This window comes from Mizuhopecten yessoensis, unplaced genomic scaffold (assembly GCF_002113885.1).
Source record: "Mizuhopecten yessoensis strain PY_sf001 unplaced genomic scaffold, ASM211388v2 scaffold11057, whole genome shotgun sequence".
Taxonomy (NCBI): Eukaryota; Metazoa; Mollusca; class Bivalvia; order Pectinida; family Pectinidae; genus Mizuhopecten; species Mizuhopecten yessoensis.
In genome coordinates, this window is record NW_018408857.1 from 929,933 (window position 1) to 939,317 (window position 9,385).

The following is a 9,385-nucleotide window of genomic DNA, read 5'->3' on the forward strand; positions in this document are numbered from 1 at the left end:
GGTCAGTTGTATTTACATCCCTTTATCACTTTAAAAATTCGAAACTTGTGACCGCAACACATAGTTTTTAACGAGACTATACGTAAGCAGTAATATGCCAAAACTAACTCGATCAACTAGATAGATAGCGGACTGTTGATCAACATAGATAAAAGGCTTGTGACGTAAAATGATCCATGTAAATGCAAATATGTTTTGTCCCGTTTTACTGTTCACAATGGCGATTGTGTTAATGAATTATATATAGACAGCCAATATTTTTTGAATTGCGATACTAAAAAATACTGATTGTCCTTTACCTGTAGTGCTTGTAATGACAAAGAAGTGGCACATACGTATATTGATTGTGTTTATTCAGATAAGGATCTGATTAAAATTACTAGTATTTGTGTATATGGAATTATACAATGACGTGGCAGAGACACGTCGGTCTTGTCAGTCGTTGTGGGATCATTTAAAGGATAAATACTAACGTTCATGTTCAAATTTAAAAAGAAGGATTTTTACACTTGGTGCAGGATACCGGACGACCATGTTTTATCTCCGACCTGTTTGAGTGGTTCAGGACATATTTCGTTCTGTTTTTATAGACGTGTTGTAGTCCTGTTTTATAGATGTGTTGTAGTCCTGTTTTTATAGACGTGTTGTAATCGTGTTTTATAGACGTGTTGTAATCCTGTTTTATAGACGTTTTGAAATCCTATTTTATAGACGTGTTGTAGTCCTGTTTTATAGACGTGTTGTACTCCTGTTATTATAGACGTGTTGTAGTCCTGTTTTAAAGACGTGTTGTAGTCCTGTTTTATAGACGTGTTGTAACCCTGTTATTATAGACGTGTTGTAATCCTGTTTTATAGACGTGCTGTAGTCCTGTTTTATAGACGTGTTGTAATCCTGTTATTATAGACGTGTTGTAATCCTGTTATCATAGACGTGTGGTAATCCTGTTATTATAGACGTGTTGTAGTCCTGTTATAATAGACGTGTTGTAATCCTGTTATTATAGACGTGTTGTAGTCCTGTTGTTATAGACGTGTTGTAATCCTGTTATCATAGACGTGTTGTAGTCCTGTTATTATAGACGTGTTGTAGTCCTGTTATTATAGACGTGTTGTAGTCCTGTTATTATAGACGTGTTGTATTCCAGTATTATAGACGTGTTGTAGTCCTGTTATTATAGAAGTGTTGTAGTCCTGTTATCATAGACGTGTTGTAATCCTGTAATCAGTATTTGTCTTGAATGGAGACATTTCAGATTCATATGTTTTTCTTACTCTTTCGAGGGAAGGGCGGGTATCTATATTTTCTAAAATTATTTGTGTGTTCGTTTAAAAGGTCATTTGATGAGAATTTCAGTGGAAAGAAAGAGGTTTATTTTATTCATCTTTTCTTTTTCCTTCCTCAATTCTTAAGTTTGATATAGATTCAAATGATAAAACAAAAGACTAAGGCATATTTTTGTCTTTTCTTTTGTTAAGGGTCTCTGTTAATGTTTCCTTTGTTGATATGCTGCCTCATTCCATCAATTATGAGTTGGAATGAGTTTTGTAGTGCGGCAGTTCCTTTCATAATTCGGTACTCTTTTTACAATTCGGTATACTTTTTGTAGTTTCCCCTCTTTCGTTGTCTACAAAATCAACAGCATATTTGGATATACCAGTATTTGGATTTCAATGAACAACAGAGGAAGGTATTTATAAATTATTTTAGGTTCCTTGCTTTTAATGCATATAAATTTTAATTTTTAAGGTTAAAAAGCATAAATTTGACAGATAATGCAATTGTATTAATAACAGACGTTAGAAAGATTTGTCTGACTGCAGATTGAGGTTTCTGTAATTATTCACGGCACGTTTTCCCTTTGCTTAACATGTAAATAAATTAAAGCTAACACTACAAGTATGTTTTGTCATTTACAAACATTAAACAAAGCGTTCACGTAAGTGTATCAAATATACTGTAATACTGTTGTATTTTTTTTAAAATCTATAGTTGTAAATATTTTAAATGTTTCAAACCCTAACCTGTGTATCATAAGGAAAGATAGATTTTGCGCTGTAAAATTAATGTTACTAAATAACGTGTTGACGTAATTTATTCAGAAAATGGTAAGCTATTTAACTTTTAAGATTGTAGGTTTTACCACGTATTACCTAAATGCTATTAATAAACCGGATATTACGTTAAGGCGGATGTCGCGTGATCGCAATCCACGTTGATTTGTTACTTTCGGTTTGACCAGAGAAATATAAATTGAATTCTCATAGATCACACTTTTTATTAAACGTGGTATAGTTTTATTTATATAACTTTAAAAGAAGCACATATCGATTTTTGAAAAAGCGCAATATAAAAAGAAGCTCTTAAGGAAATGCATTTAAAACGGTTTTGATTGGTTGAAAATATGCACTTTATATTTTTTTATTGTAGAATCATCAATATCACTATTGAAAAAGGGTGATTTTCTTTTTTAAGAAATTTTACTTGGAATATGCTTATTTTTCAACATAATTCTGTTTTAGAAATATAAAACGTTTCTGCAGGGCTCATGTGCCGATATATGAAAATGGACGTTCAAGGTATCCTCCTTTATGCACATTTAAATGCGCCTTCGATTCTATTTAACATTTTTGGGGTACAATAGCATATACATTTTTGAATCAAATATGAATATCCTGTCCATGGCTACAAAAACGTGAATACAGATCAAACATATGTGTTATTTTGACACTTGACACAGCGAAGATGGGTTGTTGAGGTACTGGGTATTGTAGAGATTGATTGATGATGTTCTGGACAATGTATAAATTGGTTGTTTCGGTACCGGACAATGTATAGAATAAATTGCGAGGCAATGGACAATGTTGATTGTTGAGGTACTGGAAATTGTATTGAGTCATTGTTGAGTTACTGGACCGTATATATATTAATTGTTGAGGTACTCGGCAATGTATAGGTTGATCGTTGAGGTACTGGACAATGTATAGATTGATTGATGAGGTTTTGGACAATGTATAGATTGATTGGTGAGCCTTTGGACAATGTATAGATTGATTGGTGAGCCTTTGGACAATGTACTAATTCGTTGTTGAGGTACTGGGCAATGTATAGTTTGATTGTTTAGGCTTTAGATACTGTATACATGTATTGTTGAGGCTTTGGACATTGTCAAGATTGATTGTTGAGGCTTTGGACAATGTATAAATTGGTTGTTGAGGTACTGGACAGTATACAGATTGGTTGTTGAGGTACATATAATGTATTGATAAATTGTAAAGAAATGGACAAGGAATACAATGTTTTTGTTGATTGCTTGTTGAGGTAGTGGACAGTGTCTAGATTGATTTTCAAGGTACTGGATAATGTGTAGATTGAATGTTTAGGTACTGGTCAATGTATAGATAGGTTGTTTAGGTAATGCAAAATGTAAAGAATGATTGCTAAGGTACTGGACAATGTATGGAATGTTATTTTATGCATTAGATAATGTGCAAATTAGTTGTTGTGGTACTGGACAGTGTATAGATTGGTTATTGAGGGACTGGGCAGTGTATATATTGTTTATTGAGGTATTGGCCAATGTATAGTGTGGTTTTTGATGTATTGGACAATGTTTCTATTGGTTGTTGAAGTTCTGAACAATTATTTGGTTGCTGGGGTACTGGACAATGTATTCATTGAATGTCGAGGCTTTAGACAATGCACAAATTGCTGTTGAGGTACTGGACAATGTGTATATTGGTTGTTGAGTTAATAGATAATTTATTGATTGGCTATTTAGGGGTTTGACTAATACAATTTAATAGTACTAGAGGTATTGGAATATGTATAGAATGGTTGTTTTGGTACTGGATGTTGTTTATAATGGTTTTGGAGGTATTGGCCAATGTAAAGAATGGTTGTTGGGGTAGTTGACAATGTATTCATTGAATGTTGAGGCTTTGGACATTGCACAAATTGCTGATGAGGTACTGGACAATGTGTATATTGGTTGTTGAGGTGTAGGACGTTAGACAGATTGGTTATTGAAGTACTGGAAAGTGTACAGATTGGTTGTTGAAGCACTGGACAATGTGTAGATAGATTGTCGAGGTATTGGACAATGTATTGCTTGGTTGTTGAGTTACTGGACAATGTTCATATTGGTTGTTGAAGTACTGGACTATGTTTTGATTGTTGAGGTACTGGGCAATATATACTGATTGTTGAGGCTTTTTGGCAATGTATAAACTGGTCTACAATGTGTAAATTAGTTCTAGAGGTATTTGACATTAGACGGATTGGTTTTTGATGTACTGGGTAGTGTACAGATTGGTTGTTGATGTACTGGGTAGTGTACAGATTGGTTGTTGATGTACTGGGTAGTGTACAGATTGGTTGTTGATGTACTGGGTAGTGTACAGATTGGTTGTTGATGTACTGGGTAGTGTACAGATTGGTTGTTGATGTACTGGGTAGTGTACAGATTGGTTGTTGATGTACTGGGTAGTGTACAGATTGGTTGTTGATGTACTGGGTAGTGTACAGATTGGTTGTTGATGTACTGGGTAGTGTACAGATTGGTTGTTGATGTACTGGGTAGTGTACAGATTGGTTGTTGATGTACTGGGTAGTGTACAGATTGGTTGTTGATGTACTGGGTAGTGTACAGATTGGTTGTTGATGTACTGGGTAGTGTACAGATTGGTTGTTGATGTATTGGACAATGCATAGATTGATTGTTGAGTTACTAGATAGTGAATATATTGGTTATTGAGGGAATTAACATACAAAATGTGGTAGTTGAGGTTATTGGCATTCAGTAGTTTAGTTTTGAGGTGATAAACAATGAAGATAGTGTACGATTCATTTGTTTTAATGTAAAACATTGAGTTTTGCTGATGATTTCCTTGACACTGTCTTGTATGGTTGCTAGAGAACTTATCAATGGTTGAGTTTGCAGAACTTGACTGTTGAGGTACTGGATAGCGCATAGTTTTGTTGTTCATGATCTATGTCTATGTATAATTTGTTAACCTCATATTGCACTAAGGGTATTTTGCTTTTTTTCTGTACTGGGACAATTTCAGTACTGTTGGTAAGGTAGTAGGCAAGGCATAGCTTTGTTGTTGAGTTACTAATAATTGAAGATGTTTCATTTTGTTTGGTGAGGTACTGGACAATGTAAAAATTTCAAGTCGGGCGATTGAGCTAATCAACACAACTGATAATTGTTGAAGTACTGGTTAATTTATAGCTTGATGATGTACTTGATAAGTTTGATAGCTGAGACACTCGTTAACGCATAATCGAATTTTCGATATTATGTGCAATGTGTTGTTGTTGCTGAAGTACGGGCAAGTTTGGCGGCTGAGCTACTAGATAATGCAAAGTTTGGTTGATGAGGTGCTTTACAATATAAAGTTTGTCTATTGAGGTTTTGGGCATTTTAATTTTGTTGTTGAAATACTGAGCGTTTAAGCTTTATTGGTCGGGAACTTGACAGTATCAAATGTGGTAACGGAGGTACATGGTTTTTATATTTGGTTGTTAAAGTACTGGGCATTTATGTTGGTAAATGAGATTAATTGTTGAGGTACTGGGCACTGTATAGATTGGTTTCTTATGTGATGGACACCTTTTAGGTTTATAGTTTCGTAACTCGGTTGCTGATGTACTGGACGTATAATTTATATAAAATGTTTTTTTACATAATGTCTATACATTGTTTGGTAGTTTAATCTCTGGACAATATGTAATTTTCCCGTTGAACTACCTGGCAATGTTTAAATGCGCTGCGAGATACTCGGTAACGTTTTGATTTCAAGTGTCTGTGTGCAATGTGTAAATTGGTTGTAGAAGTATAGGAAAATGTGAAGTTTGGTAGGTCAGTTACTGAACATTGAAAATGTGCATTACTGTTTTAAAGGTGCTAAACAATGCCTTAATTAATTTCTGAATATGACTGGTCAGTGTATAATTTGGTTATAGATATTTGATTGACATTGCACTAGATTATGATGTTAAACTGTGACACTGGACAACGCATCGGTCTATTGTGTAGTACTAGCCAATATATAGTGTGTCTGTTCAGGTACTGATCAATGTATTATGTGATTGCTAGAAATCATCAATGATAGTTTTGTAGTCACGGCACAAGACTTCCATGGTTCTAATGTTGAGATACTGGAAATAGTATAGTTTGGTTGCTGACCTGCTGGAATATCTGTAATTTCCTGATTAACCCGTTTTGGGTCATTGCAATAGCATAAGCGCGTAATACGTCATAAATCAGGGATGGCCATTGCAGTTGTAGCTTTCAGGGGTACATGTATAATCTTTCTAACTTTCTAGAATTGTAAGTGGGTTTTTGTGTGTATTAAAAGCAATATTTTGAAAAGGAATATCCAGACTTACACATTTAATTGTTAATGAGAGGTATGTTAAACATAAATTCGATTAGTAACAAACATTTCTGTCTGATGTTCCCCTACAGAATCTCACAACCAGGCGCAGGGACCACCTCAACAAAACGTTGGACCGCGACCTCATGTGATCTACCTTGGGTCACTTCGAGGTTGGCAGGTACCACCAAACCGGGTGATAATCAACCGCCACAGAATGGTTATATCCGGCAAGGTTAACAATTATCCAGTCCAGTAATCGGACAACAGTCACAACCCTTAATAGCAATGTAGGTTTAAAGTAATCATATAACAGTAATACTTAATTAGGAATATTCCCACCTGAATGATGGTGTGTATCATAGGACCGATTAAATCAAAACATTAAGCCTATGGAACAGAAGGTTTAAACATTGATTGTTATTTGACGTCTACAAAACATACAGCATTTGCCCTCTTTGGTTAAAAATAATTTGCTTTTGAGAATTCGTCAAGTATTGCATGTACTAGTTATATACAAATGGAATAAAACAAATAGGGAATTACAGAAGATGAGTAATAAATGTTAGCTGATATAAAAAAGTTGTAAAAGATGTAAAATTCTTTTCAAATGCATCACGGCTATTATGCAAATACACACTTTCCCTAACCCATTAAACACATATCAAACCGTCTTCTACAGATGTTTGCTTCAATTGTTTTCTGCTGAACTCAACTGAGTATCTATCGAGTTTGTCACTGTATAGTACTGAGACACACTACATCAAACCATCATTATGCTACTGAACATCTATAGCGTTTGTCACTGTATAGTACTGAGAAACACTACATCAAACTATCATTATGCTACTGAATATCTATAGCTTTTGTCACTGTATAGTACTGAGACACACTACATCAAACTATCATTATGCTACTGAATATCTATAGAGTTTGTCACTGTATAGTACTGAGACACACTACATCAAACCATCATGATGCTACCGAATATCTATAGCGTTTGTCACTGTATAGTACTGAGACTCATTACATCAAACTATCATTATGCTACTGAATATCTATAGAGTTTGTCACTGTATAGTACTGAGACACACTACATCAAACCATCATTATGCTACTGAACATCTATAGCGTTTGTCACTGTATAGTACTGAGACACATTACATCAAACTATCATTATGCTACTGAATATCTATAGAGTTTGTCACTGTATAGTACTGAGACACACTACATCAAACCATCATGATGCTACCGAATATCTATAGCGTTTGTCACTGTATAGTACTGAGACACATTACATCAAACTATCATTATGCTACTGAATATCTATAGCTTTTGTCACTGTATAGTACTGAGACACACTACATCAAACCATCATTATGCTACTGAATATCTATAGCGTTTGTCACTGAATAGTACTGAGACACCCTACATCAAACTAGCATTATGCTACTGAATATCTACAGCGTTTGTCACTGTATAGTACTGAGACACACTATATCAAACTATCATTATGCTACTGAATATCTATAGCGTTTGTCACTGTATAGTACTGAGAAACACTACATCAAACTATCATTATGCTACTGAATATCTATAGAGTTTGTCACTGTATAGTACTGAGACACACTACATGAAACCATCATTATGCTACTGAATATCTATAGCGTTTGTCACTGTATAGCACTGAGACACACTACATCAAACTATCATTATGCTATTGAATATCTATAGCGTTTGTCACTGTATAGTACTGAGACACATTACATCAAACTATCATTATGCTACTGAATATCTAGCGCGTTTGTCACTGTACGGTACTGAGACACACTACATCAAACCATCATTATGCTACTGAATATCTATTGCGTTTGTCACTGTATAGTACTGAGACACACTACATCAAACCATCATTATGCTACTGAATATCTATTGCGTTTGTCACTGTATAGTACTGAGACACACTATATCAAACTATCATTATGCTACTGAATATCTATAGCTTTTGTCACTGTATAGTACTGAGACACACTACATCAAACCATCATGATGCTACTGAATATCTATAGCGTTTGTCACTGTACGGTACTTTATTTAATGTTACAGATGAAGCAGAATGGCACAACGCTTTAGGAGACATTTCCTGTCACTGTTCTGCATGGATTCCTTCACCGTTTACCGAAGTGAAATCACGACACATCCTACAGCTGTTACAAAAGTCAGATTCAGTAACAATTCTTATATGGTGGAAATATATCCTAGATATACCAACGACTGTTATATAAACGGATTATATTCGAGATAAATCAGATTTGGCATGATAATAATATAGAATATAATACCTTAGTGATTTATATTTCTAATTGCACACTTCAAATAATAATATATCATCGATGTGCATTGATTCCAAATAGTGACTTTTGATTGATTCACATACGGGTATAAAAGCAGAAAAATGATCCATCGGACAAAGTAATAATATAAAAAGAAAAATGATCAACAACGAGACTTGCGTACTTTCATCTCGTCAAGGAGATTCTTCAGACTTTTTATTTGAAGTAGATAATGTGACGTCATATTTTATGACGTCATATAATAGTTCGCTATAGCGACGTCCGCTATATGCGTTCCCGCCATAGCGATATCACAGCAATACAAATACATGATTATGGTCTTAAGGTAAAGAGTACTATTTGTTTAGGTTTTAGAATTACTATAGCGAACTATTATGTGATGTTTTAGGGGTGATGCGATAATACCGATGCTACATTTGTTGCGATGTATTCTATATAACCCCAAAACAATCCGTTTAATTTCTAATTATCAAATAAAACATTTAAGTGCCTAGTTTTCTAAGAAACATAAAGATGATTTTTAGCTCAAAACATATTGCGCTCGTGGTCTTGTAACTTTTATCAATGCTATGGGACGTTATCACTGTTGGTGTTGTCATTTTGTTTTTTTTGTTTTGTTTTTTGTTTTGTTTTTTTTTGGGGGGGGGG

The 9,385-nt window shown here is 34.5% G+C and overlaps 1 long non-coding RNA gene across 1 annotated transcript; it reads left to right on the forward strand.

Moving 5' to 3' along the window:
* The first annotated feature begins 352 nt into the window (after positions 1–352).
* LOC110465125 lies at positions 353–9,376 on the forward strand. The gene is made up of 3 exons (XR_002464579.1): positions 353–1,690; positions 6,476–6,673; positions 8,490–9,376. It is a non-coding gene; the product is annotated as an uncharacterized LOC110465125 (long non-coding RNA).
* The last annotated feature ends 9 nt before the right edge of the window (positions 9,377–9,385 follow it).